A 12,079-nucleotide genomic window follows, 5' to 3' on the forward strand; every position below is an offset into this window, starting at 1 on the left:
CAAGAAGCAAAATTAGAAAAAGAAATGTTTGGAATAAGAATGAGATATTATTGGAAGGTAAAGTAGCTTAAAGAATCTGGAGGTGACTGACTCCTTAATATATATTAATTGTGCATGTTTCCTCTTAGAATTGCAGAAGACCACCATTTTCTATTCACACCAGATCAAGATAGAGTGTTTTCCATTTGTAATCACTACAAAAGCTACAACTATACAATCAATGCTTTTATGACAATTATACAGCAGATAACATACAGATTTAGAAATATGTATTGAGGAGTATTTCTCTGTAACAAGAATTTCACACTAGTCTAAGAATAAGAAATATAGCTAGGGTAGTGTAAGGGTGCACAGTGACAATGACCAATTTTAAGAAATACTGTAAATTTCTGACATTTATAAGTTTTCTGCTGAAGGTAAGGAAGTCTTGAAGCACTTACTACAGAAAAGCAAAGACTATAGCCTTCAATATGGATCACATCTTAACATAGAGAAAACAAAAATTCTCACCACTAGACCTGTAGCCAATATTATAATAGATGGAGGAAAGATTGCAACTGTTAATTACTTCATCTTACTCGGATCCATAAGCACTACCCTTGGCACTAGCAGTCGGATCAGGAGATGTATTGCATTGGGAAAGTGTGCAGTTCAGGACCTCTCCAAATTACCAAGGAACAATTATGTCAATTTGAGGATTAAGGTGCAACTGATTAAGGCCATAATTTTGTCAATCATTTAGTATGAACCTGAGAGCTGGACCACAAATAAGGATGACAGAAGAGTTGATGCTTCTGAGCTAGGATGTTGCAAAAGGGAACTGAATACGCAAGGAAGGACAGCCAAAAGAAAAAAACCAATATGTTTTGGAGAAAGTGTAGACAGACTTCTCAGAGGCAAAGATGATAAATATCTGTCTCACATATCTGGGGCTTGTTGCTAGGAAAGGGTATTCCTTGGACAGAGACCTCATGCTTAGAAAGGTCAGCAGAAGGGAGGAACACTTTCAAACAGATGAATTGGTATAGTGACTGTTTCAATGGGCTCAAGTATGTCAAATAATAATGAAGATTGTGCAGGATAGGACAAGTTTCAGGTCAATTGTTTATGAAGTTTCTGTGAGTTGTACTCAATGGTACCTAAAAACAACAACAACAACAACAACACCTTTTGTGTTGTTGTTGTTATGTGTCATTGAGTTGGGACCAACACACAGCTTGCCCTCCAATGGGTTTTTGGAGATTGTAAATTGCACAGAAAGAAATTGCTCATCTTTCTTTCTTGGAGAAAGCAAGAGAGAACGCCTTATCACTAAGCCATTGGCGCTCCTTATAGTCTTCTATGGCATAAAAATACTACAAATTCCTTGAAGCTGGATAAAAGGAAAAGAGATCTCCAAGAACTGAAATATGACTTTGAATATATCTTAAGTAATTTAAAACTTTTTAAAGAATAGATTTGATATATTGAACACTAATGGCTAGAAAAATTGTGGAATGATATCAAGGACATCATCTACAAAGAAAGCAAAGGCCAACATAAATTAAAGAAAGAAAGAGCAGATAAAAATAGATGTCAGCAGACACTTCTACACTTGTGGAAGGCAAAACAAGTGGAAGGACTCGTGAAGGAAGAGATAAAGAAGCAAACATAATGAAATGGGCAAATAGCTAGAGTTAGAAAATAAAATATATTCAGCATTACTCAAGCTGAAAAACTGAATGACAAATGTAAGCCTCAGGATGCAATACTGAAGGAATCTATGGGCAAAATTTTAAATGATGAAGAAAGTATCAAAAGAAAATACTTAGAGGTATTGTAACAACAATAACAAAAACAAAAACTTGAGAAAACTTAACCACTTCAGGAAGTCATATAAACAAACAAGAACCAATGGTAATGAAGGGAGATGTTCAAACTATCTGGAAGGCATTCGCAAAAAGAAGGTCTCAGGTCTCTTTGGAATATCAACTGATGTGTTCAAACCGATAAAACTCTGGACATACTTGTTAGCCTATGCCAAGACATTTAAAAGACAAAGAAATTTAGATGCTACTATGTTAACTGATTGGAAAAACTTCATTTTTGTTCTCATTCTAACCATGACAGAAAGGTGATACAACAGAATTTAGAAATTATCAAACAACATTATTGATATCACATGCAAGCAAGATCTTGTTAGAGACTCTTTTTAAAATGGCGGAGACAGAACATCAACCGGAAACTGACAGAAATCAGTATAGGTTCAGAAGACACTAGGATTATCATTGCTGCTATCAAGTGGCTCTTTGGTGAAAGTAGAGTACAATATAAAAATGTTTACATTTGTTTTATTGACTATGAAATGGCCTTTGATTGTGCAGATCATAATATATTATGGTTAACATTGAGAAGAATGAGAACACTAAATTCTGCCCCTTCAAAACCTATACATAGACCAACAAGCTCTTGTATGAACAGAGCAAGGGAACATAGCATCTTTTAAAATCAGGAAAGATATGCTTCATGGTTATAGCCTCTCTCCATATCTATTCAATCTGCATTCTGAGAAAATAATTCAAGAATTTTCAGTTTCTTTGCATGTGACTAAATGTTGGACAATACGTAAGAAAGACAGAAGAAGAACCATTGCCTCTGAATTGTGGTATTGGATCAGAGTATTGAATATCCCTTGGACTTGCAGAAGAGCAAATAGATTATCTTAAAGGAAATACAGACAGTTGTTCCTTAGACAAAAAGATGGTGAAACTATCTCACACACTTTGAGTAAGTTATAAGGAGGTACCAATTCTTGGAAAAATAACACCATGTTGTTAAAATTCGAAAAGGTCAGTGAATGAAAGGACAATCCTCGAGTAGATGGATTTACACACTATCAGAGTGGGCTTGAACATAGCAGAGATTGTGAAGATGGCACAGTGTAGAACAAGATTCATCATTGCTGTGAGTAGTAGTTGTCTCAACAGTACCCAACAACAATAACCACCACAACAGCATCAACAACATAATCTTTAGTATGGATTAAACCTCAAGTGTTGTTGTTGTTGTCATTTGCCATTGAGTCAACTGCAACACATAGCAACCCTATGTACACAACAGTTCTTAACCCTGCCCCGTCCTGAGCCAGTCTCACTGACTCTGACACACCTGTTCCCAGTTACCCCAATTACTGTGTTGATCCAGCTCATCCGGAGTGTTCCTCTCCTGTGCTGTTCCTCCACCCTTCGGAGCATGATATCCTTCTCCAAGGACCAGTCGCTCCTGGCCATGTGCCCAAAGTTTGTGAGACGGAGCTTCAAAATCTTTGCCTCCAAGGAGAAACTTGTTTTTACCCTCTCCAAGACAGAGCTGTTTGTTCTCTTGGTGGTTCATAGTATATTCAATACTCTTCTGGAGGCAAGTAAATTGATATTGTTAATAACTTCAATCCCTTTTCCATCTAACATGGTGCTGCCAGTTGGCCCATTGATGAGAATCTTTCTTTTCTTGTTGTTGAGCTTTAATCCATTTGAAGAATACAGTTCTTCACTTTCTACAGCAAGCACTTCTGTACCACAATCAGCACCTGGACTAGTTTTCACTGATGATACTGAGTTTCTTCAATGACTTCCCCCCACAAATGTAATTGATCTTATTCCTATGCATACCATCATCAGCTAAGGTCCATGTATATAGTCATCGTTTTATGTTTCTTATAAAAGGTATTTTCAATGGCTAAATAGCTGATGGTACAAAATTCTCCCATTATATCCCAATCCTCATTTCTTTCACCAAGTCCATAGAAAACAAAAATATTTGCAACTAGACCAATAAACAACATCTTGATAAATATAGAAAATACTGAAATTGTCAATTATTCTCCTTTACTTGGACCTGCAAGCAACATTTATGAAAATAGTAGGCAAGAAATGAGATATTTCTTTAGGCAAATCTGTGTCTGAAAGTCTCTTTAAAATTCTAACAAGGATTCCAGTTTTAAGGCTAAGGTGTCCCTGGCTGAAGGCATTATATTTCCCGTTGTGTGATAGTTGGACAACAAATAAGGAAGACAGAAGAATTGATGTCTTTGTACTGTGCTGTTGGAAAAATATTAAATAAATATTCCCTGGCTAAAATACAAATCGGTTTTGTAAGATTTGAAGCCAGGGTACTACTTAGAAACAAGAATAGTGAGACTTCATTTCAAATATTTTTGTCCTGTTATAAGGAAGGACCAGTCTAGGCAGAGACATAATGTGTGGAAAATAAAGGATGAACCAAGAATAGACATGCCCTCAGTAAGGTGGACTGGCACAGTGGCTTAAACAGCAGAGATGTTGTGTATAGCATGGGATCAAATGATAGTTTATCTTATTATACATTTTATTTTTATGATTGGAAACCAAAAAAATGACACTCGACGTCAGAGTCAACACTGGTAGTTCCTGTATACTAAATCTTTCTTTAATTATTAAATAAGATCGATGTGTTTCTCTTAAAGAAAATATCTCTATTTCTGGAACAACACTTTGTACAATAGCTGTGAATCCTGCCCTATTCCCAACTAGTCTCACTGTCTTCAATACATGTACCCTCATTACCCCACTTACTATGTAAATACACGTCATCCAGGGTCTTCCTTTCCTGTGCTGTCCTTCAACCCTTCTAAGCATATCCTCTCAAAGGATTATTCCCTCCTGGCTACATGCCCAAAGTATGTGAGACCTACTCTTAAAATTCTTGCCTCTACAGTGCAGCAGCTTGGTTTCACCCTCTCTAGGACAGACCTGGGACAATCTGCGTTATGCAGATGACACAACCCTGCTTGCTGAAACTGAGGAAGACCTGAAGCGCTTTCTGAAGAGGGTCAAAAACTCAATATGGATTGAGGCTCAAAGATTCTCACCACTGGACCAATTTGCAGCACCAGGATGGATGGTGGAGAGATTGAGATTTTACACAGCTTTAGTCTGCTTGGATCCACAATCAGCACTCTTGGCACCAGCAGCCAGGAAATTAAAAGACATATTGGCAATGGGAAAGTCTACTGTTAGGGACCTCTCTAAAGTACTAAAAAGTAATGGTGTCTGTCTGGAGACTAGAGTGCATCTGATACAGGCCATGGTCTTTGCAATCACATGTTATGCATCAGAGAGTTGGACAATGACTAGAAAGGATAGAAGGAGAATTGATGCCTTTGTGCTTTGGTGTTGGAGAAGAGTATTGAGGGTACCATGGACTGCTAAGAAAACAAACAGATTCATCTTGGAGAGGGTTAAACCGGGCTTCTCCTTGAAGGCAAGGATTCTGAGGCTTTGTCTGACATACTTTGGTCATGTTGTAAGGAGAGACTGGTCCTTGAAGAGGAACATCATGCTTGGGAGGGTGAAGGGAAAGCACAGGAGGGGAAGGCCATCTAGGAGATGGATTGATTCGGAGACTAGGATAATAGGGAGGAGTCTGTTGGAGACAATGAGATTGGCACAAGACAGAGCAGAGGTTATGGCTGTTGTACATACAGTCGCTATGAGTCGCAAGCAACTTGACGGCACATAACAACAACAGGACAGACCTGTTAATACTCTTGGCAATGAATGATATGTTCAAAACTCTTCTCCAGTAACACAACTCAAAGATATAGATTCTTCTGTTATCCTTAGCCATTGTCCAGCTCTCTGATGCATAGAAAGTAATTGCAAAACCATGGCCTGGACGAAGTGCAACTTAGTTTCTAGACTGACATTTTTGCACTTTAGCACTCTAGAGGTCCTAACAGCAGACTTTCCTAATCCAATTTGTCTTTTGATTTCCTGGCTGCTGGTGCCAAGAATGATGATGCTGCCAGTTGGCACAGCGGCAAGAATCTTTGTTTTCTTGATGTTGAGCTTCAATCCATATTGCAGACTTGACTTTCTGCAGCAAATGCTTCAGTCTTTCCTCAGTTTCATTAAATAAGGCTGCATCATCTGCATAACACAGGTTGTTGATGAGTCTTCCTCCAAATCTGATGTCACATTCTTCCTCAAAAGTGAATGATCTGTTCCACATACAGATTGAAAAGGTATGGGATATTCCTGACACACCCTTTTCTGATGTTGCACAATGCAGTGTTTTTTTGCTTTGTTCTGGTGAACTTGCTTTTACTCCAGGCCAATTTTCACAGACATGCATCCCTCTACTATTATCCTACAGATTAGAAAACAAATATAGGTATAATTAGCAAGTGTAATGCCATAGAGCAAACAGTTGTGTGAAAAATAAACGTCATATGTTGTGACTTCTGGAAGAGTGCCCTTTTAATCATTGTATTTCAGGCACTGTCTAGGTTTGAGGATGATCTCCAGTTTTTATTATTCCTAAACATACAGTGAGGAAAACTTGGATGAAAACCTGCCTAGAAGTTGGAAAACTAATTAATGAGGCTGCATGTTTCTTCCTGCTGGTAATTCTACATGCCATTATAAGGGTTTCAAGATATTCAGGGGTTTCAGCTCCCTGAACAGGTTGTGAACAACTAATTACTGAATTAATATAAAAGCTGACACTGCACTATCACCTTTATAACTTTCAAAAAGAAACACTTTTCCATCACTTTATTGATTGTTGTTGTATACAGTTGAGTTGGAATGATTCTTGAACTGTGTGACTTTGGGACTGCAGAGCAGGTCCTTCCCACTAGGCCATTAGAGCTCCCTTCACTTTATTTACTTGCCTAAATTTACCCGCAAGAGCTGTCACCAGAGTCAGGTAAAACAGGAACAGATTTTCCTTAACATGGGGTAAAGTGTCTCAGTCTGCCTGCTAATTCTGAAGTACTTTAGCATTTCATTGTTGTTGCTGTTGTGTACCAGCTAGTGGGATCCTACCCATAGCTTTTCCTCCAGGGAAATTTCACAGGCAGTTAATCTCAAGGGAGGAGATTGCCCATTCTTCTCCCAAGAACCAGCTCATGGATTTGAACCTCTTTACCTTCTTTATTAGAGAAGTTTAGTGTTTAGGAAATTAAACTCCATTGATATGGAAATTGACACCAGAAAAAACAAGTAGTCCCCCAAAAGGTAATAGTTAAACTGCTTTGCAAAAATAAATTAATAAATAATAAAAAATTTATCATCAGGAAAGTTGAGAAAGGAAAAGGAATTGGTTGTCTGGATACTAGACTAGAATTATTTGGTCAGAGTTTAAAAATCATGAATATAACTGATAAGAATATTAAAAATGTCACATTAATTTTTCAGATGTAAATATTTATCTTTCCAAGGCACAATTCCTTAATTAGTCCAGGGTTCAGTTTCAATTTAGCATCACAAATTCAAGAAGCCTCAGGTTTTTTCAATCATCCAGTCAAGTTTACCTAAGAGCAATCTTAAGTCAGCTTCTCTTTAATTATCCAGAAAGCACAGAAGACTCTTTTAACTGTGGGCTTTATCTCAGAGCTCCTCTAGTTAAATATTGCCATGGTTTCTCCACAGTGATGCCACAGTCTCTCCACCACCATCACCATTGTCTCTTCACCAAGGTCTTGTAGTGTTCCCTCAATCTGTACAAATAACATCTTCTTGGTCTAAGTCTAGGTTTTACATGAGCATAAATAAGGGATCTAGGATTGCCATTCTTCCAGTGTTAGCCATATCTTGTTGTGATCCACATAGTCAAATACCTTTGTATAGTCAATGAAGTACAAATTGATGTTCTTCTGGTATCTTCTGCCTTCAGACAAGATCCATCTAACCTCAGCAATGTTATCCCTGGATGCCAAAGCCACTTTTGAACTTAACTTCTTGTTAGGAGCTATTTAGTTAAGTAAGACTCATAGTGACTCAATAAACAACAAATCTGACACTGTCCTATCTTGTTCCATCCTGAGAACGTGCAATACACTGAATCCCATTGCTGCAGTCAATGTACAAATCCACTTGATTGAGGTGTGTCTGCTCCTTCATCATCCTTCCAACTTTCCAAGCTTGAAGTCCTTCTCCAAGGATAGCCTCTCCTAGAAATATTTCCAAAGTTTGTAAACATTTGATATCACATTGATTCCTAGGCTGTTATTTTTTTTTAATTCCTTCATTGCATCTTGACCTCTTCCTTCCTTAACATTGGCTCTTGATCATACAGTACTTCCTAAAATATTTCAGTTATCCTATGGTAGTGTTCTTTGAAGGCAAGAATGATGAAGCTTCGTCTCACATGCTTGGGGCATGTTGTCAGGAAGGACTATTTCTTTGAGAGAGACATGATGCTGGGAAGGGTACAATGTCAGCAAAGAATGAGAAGACCCTCAACCAGATAGATTGACTAAGGGATTGCTGCAATGGGCTCTTGTGTGTCAGGAAATATGAGGATAGTGAAAGATAGGATAGGATTCAGGTCTTATGTTTATTGGATCACTATGAGTCAGATTCGACTCAACGACATTCACCAACAACAATAGTACTGCCTGAAACATTTATGATTGCCTCCTCTCCAAAGTACTGAAGAGCAATGGTGACTCTCTGGAGACTAAGGTGCATCTGACACAGGCCATAGTCTTTGTGGTCACTTGTTATGCATCAGAGTGCTGGACAATGGCTAAGAAGGATAGAAGGAGAATTGATGCCTTTGAGCTGTGGTGCTGGAGAAGAGTATTGAGAGTACCATGGATTGCTAGGAAAACAAACAGATTCATCCTGGAAAGGGTTAAACTGGGTGGCTCCTTGGAGGCAAGGATTCTGAGGCTCGGTCTAACATACTTTGGACATGTTGTAAGGAGGGACCGGTTCTTGGAGAGGGACATCATGCTTGGTAGGGTGGAGGGACAGCGCAGGAGAGGAAGGCCCTCTGTGAAGTGGATTGATTCACTGACTGGGGTAATCGGGATGGGTGTATTGGAGATGGTGCAATTGGCACAGGACAGAGCAGAGTTTAGGTCTGTTATACACAGGGTTGCTATGAGTTGTAAGCGACTCGATGGCACATAACTACAACAACCACAACCAGTAAGAAGTTGTGCTGTAAACAAAAAATATATGGTTTGAAGCCACCATTTTCCTGCAGGAGAAAAACGAGCAATCCCTTCTTATACATGTGTACTGCCTCAGAAAACCTGCTGGAGGTTAGTTATGGGTTGACTGTGATTTGATGGCACCATAACGTTTAGGGGGATGATGTTAATAATTACCTCGGACTGTTCATTACTGGGAGTGGTGATGCATATATCAGGAGCATAATACCACAGTGACTGTAGTAATAGGCTCAAATATGTCAGAGCTGATGAGAAACAGGATAGCACAGGGTTCAGATTTACTATTGTCCATTGAGTCTCAGTGAGTCATACTCAACTCCAAAGCACTGAAAAAGAAAACCCAATTTGAATGAAATTAAATTTATAATGTAAGAATACTATGAAAAACTATACTCTGATAAATTAAAACACCTAGAAGAAGTAGACAAATTCCTTGAGCTGCATCCCCTACTCAGAGAGACAAGGACATATATAAAACTTGAACAGACAGATCGCAAAAGAAGAAATTGAAGAGGTCATAAAAAACACTTCCCTGTTAAAAAATCCTGGACCAAATGGCTTTACAGCTGAATTCTACCACACATTCAGAGAGGATGCAACACCAAGTCTACATAATTATTTTTTTAAAAAGTCAAAAGAAGGAACCTGAAGCAAGCATAACTCTAATACCAAAACCAGGCAAAGATATCACCAAGAAAGAAAATTATAGACCAATATATCTCATAAATATAGATAAAAAAAATCCTAGCCAATTGAATATAAAGTCACATTAAAAAATTACCATGAGCAAGTGGGATTCATAACAGGTATGCAAAGATGGTTCTACATAATTAAAACAATCAATGTAATTCACTATATTAACAAAGAAAATAAGAAACATAATTTTAGCAATTGATCCAGAAAAGATATTTGACAAAATCCAATATCCCTTCCTAATAAGGCACTCAGCAAAATTGGAATAGAAGGGAATTTCCTCAACACAGTGAAAAGTGTAGATGAAAAACCAAGGACAAATATCATTCTCAGTGGAGAAAGACTAAAAGAATTTTCCTTGTCAACAGGGACAAAACAAGGATGCTCACTGTCACCACTTCTATTTAATATTGTACTGTAAGTGCTTGCTAGGATAATGTGACAAGAGAAGGAAATAAAAAGCATCCAGATAGACAAAGAGATGGTAAAACTGTTGCTATATGAAGATTATATGATAGTATACACAGAAAACCTCAAAGACTCAGAAACAACAACAAAATCAAACAACTGTTATAATTAGTATGTCTATTTAGTAGAGTGGCAGAATATAAGATCAATATCCAAAAATCAGTAGGATTCCTCTACTGTAATAGAGAACTCAGAAAAGGAAATAAAGAAAGCAATATTATTCCTAATAGCCAATCACAAATTTAAATACTTGGGAGTAAACCTAACTAGAGATACAAAAGCCCTATACAAAGAAAAACTACAGGGCATTTCTGCAAGACAAAATAAAAGACCTAAATAAATTGGAAAACTTTCACTGTTCCTGGATAGGTAAACTTAATATTTTGAAAATGATAGTCCTACCAAAAGCAATATACATGTTCAACACAATCCTAATACAGATACCAAATTCATTTTTTAAGGAGATTGAAAGGGAAATTGTCAAATGTATTTGGAAAGGTAAGAGATCCCAAATCAGCAAAACACTTCTGAGAAACAAAAATAGGAAGTATGAGACTCCCTAGTCCCCAAACCCACTACTACAGAGCAGTAGTAACCAAGACAGCATGGTACTGGTACAATGATGTACATGGACCAATGGAACAGAATTGAGAACCCAGAAATAGACCTAGCTATCTATAGTCAACTGATACTCGACAAGGAAATAAAACCTATCAAGTGGGGAAATTACAACCTCTTCAACAAATGGTGCTGGCAAAACTGGACTTTCACATGCAGAAAGCTGAAACAGGATCCACATCTCACACCACACAAAAAAATCAACTCAAGGTGGGTCAGAGACCTGGGAGTAAATCCCAAAACCATGAAATTCTTCAGAGACAACTGGGATCAAGCTTAGATGCCCTAGTCTATGGTACAAAGAGACTACCAAATACAGCCAGAAAAGCACAATCTGAAGAGGACAAATTGATGAATGGGATTTCTAAAGATTAAATCCTGGTGTGCACCAATACCTCTTTCCCAAGAGGGTGAAATAAAAAGCTACCAACTGGGAACAACCATTTGGTAAAACTATTGCAGACAAGAGTCTCATAATAAAAGTTTACAGAATATTCATGGGCCTCCATAAGAAAAAGACTGATAACCCAATTACAAAATGGACAAAAGACATGGAAAGGACTTTCACAAATGAAAATATTTGAATGGCCAACAAACACATGAAGAAATGCTCAAAATAATTGGCAATAAGAGAGATGCAAATCAAAACTACAATGAGGTACCATCTCACTCCAGTAACAGTGGAAAAGTTTGACAGGACAGCAAGTAATTAATGTTGGAGAGGATGTGGTGGGATAGGAACTCTTACACGTTGTAGGTGGGATTGTAGAATATGATAACTGCTTTGGAAGGCAGTTTTACATTTCCTTAAAAAGCCAAACATGGAAATTCCATATGACCCAGCTATTCTACTACTTAGAATATATCCCAAGAAAATGAAAACTGAGGCTCAAATGGAGACTTGTACACCAATGTTAATATCAGTGTTTTTCACCATCAAAAGAACAAGGAAACAGCCCAGATGTCCAACCACAATAGAAAGGATTGAGAAATTATGGTACATTCACATAATAGAATACCATGCAGCATACAGGAGTAATGATTTTGTAAATTACTACCTAACATGGAAGGGACTGGAAAGCATTATTCTGAGTGAACTATGTCTCACAATGAAAAATATTATATAAAACCAATATCAGAGAATGAGTATGAGGATCCAAGGGAGGGAGAGAGGGTAGAAACAGAGGAATGAGAATGTGTGGGGAGCAAGTATTAATAATGGTGGTGTAAAATTTGATGGGGATGGAGTGAGAGAAATTGGAAGAATCTGGAGTGAAAAACAATGCATTAAAATTTTGTAAATAAACTAGTATAATA

Source organism: Elephantulus edwardii, unplaced genomic scaffold (genome assembly GCF_000299155.1).
Source record: "Elephantulus edwardii isolate Elephantulus edwardi_28Jun2011 unplaced genomic scaffold, EleEdw1.0 scaffold00136, whole genome shotgun sequence".
NCBI classification, from domain to species: Eukaryota; Metazoa; Chordata; class Mammalia; order Macroscelidea; family Macroscelididae; genus Elephantulus; species Elephantulus edwardii.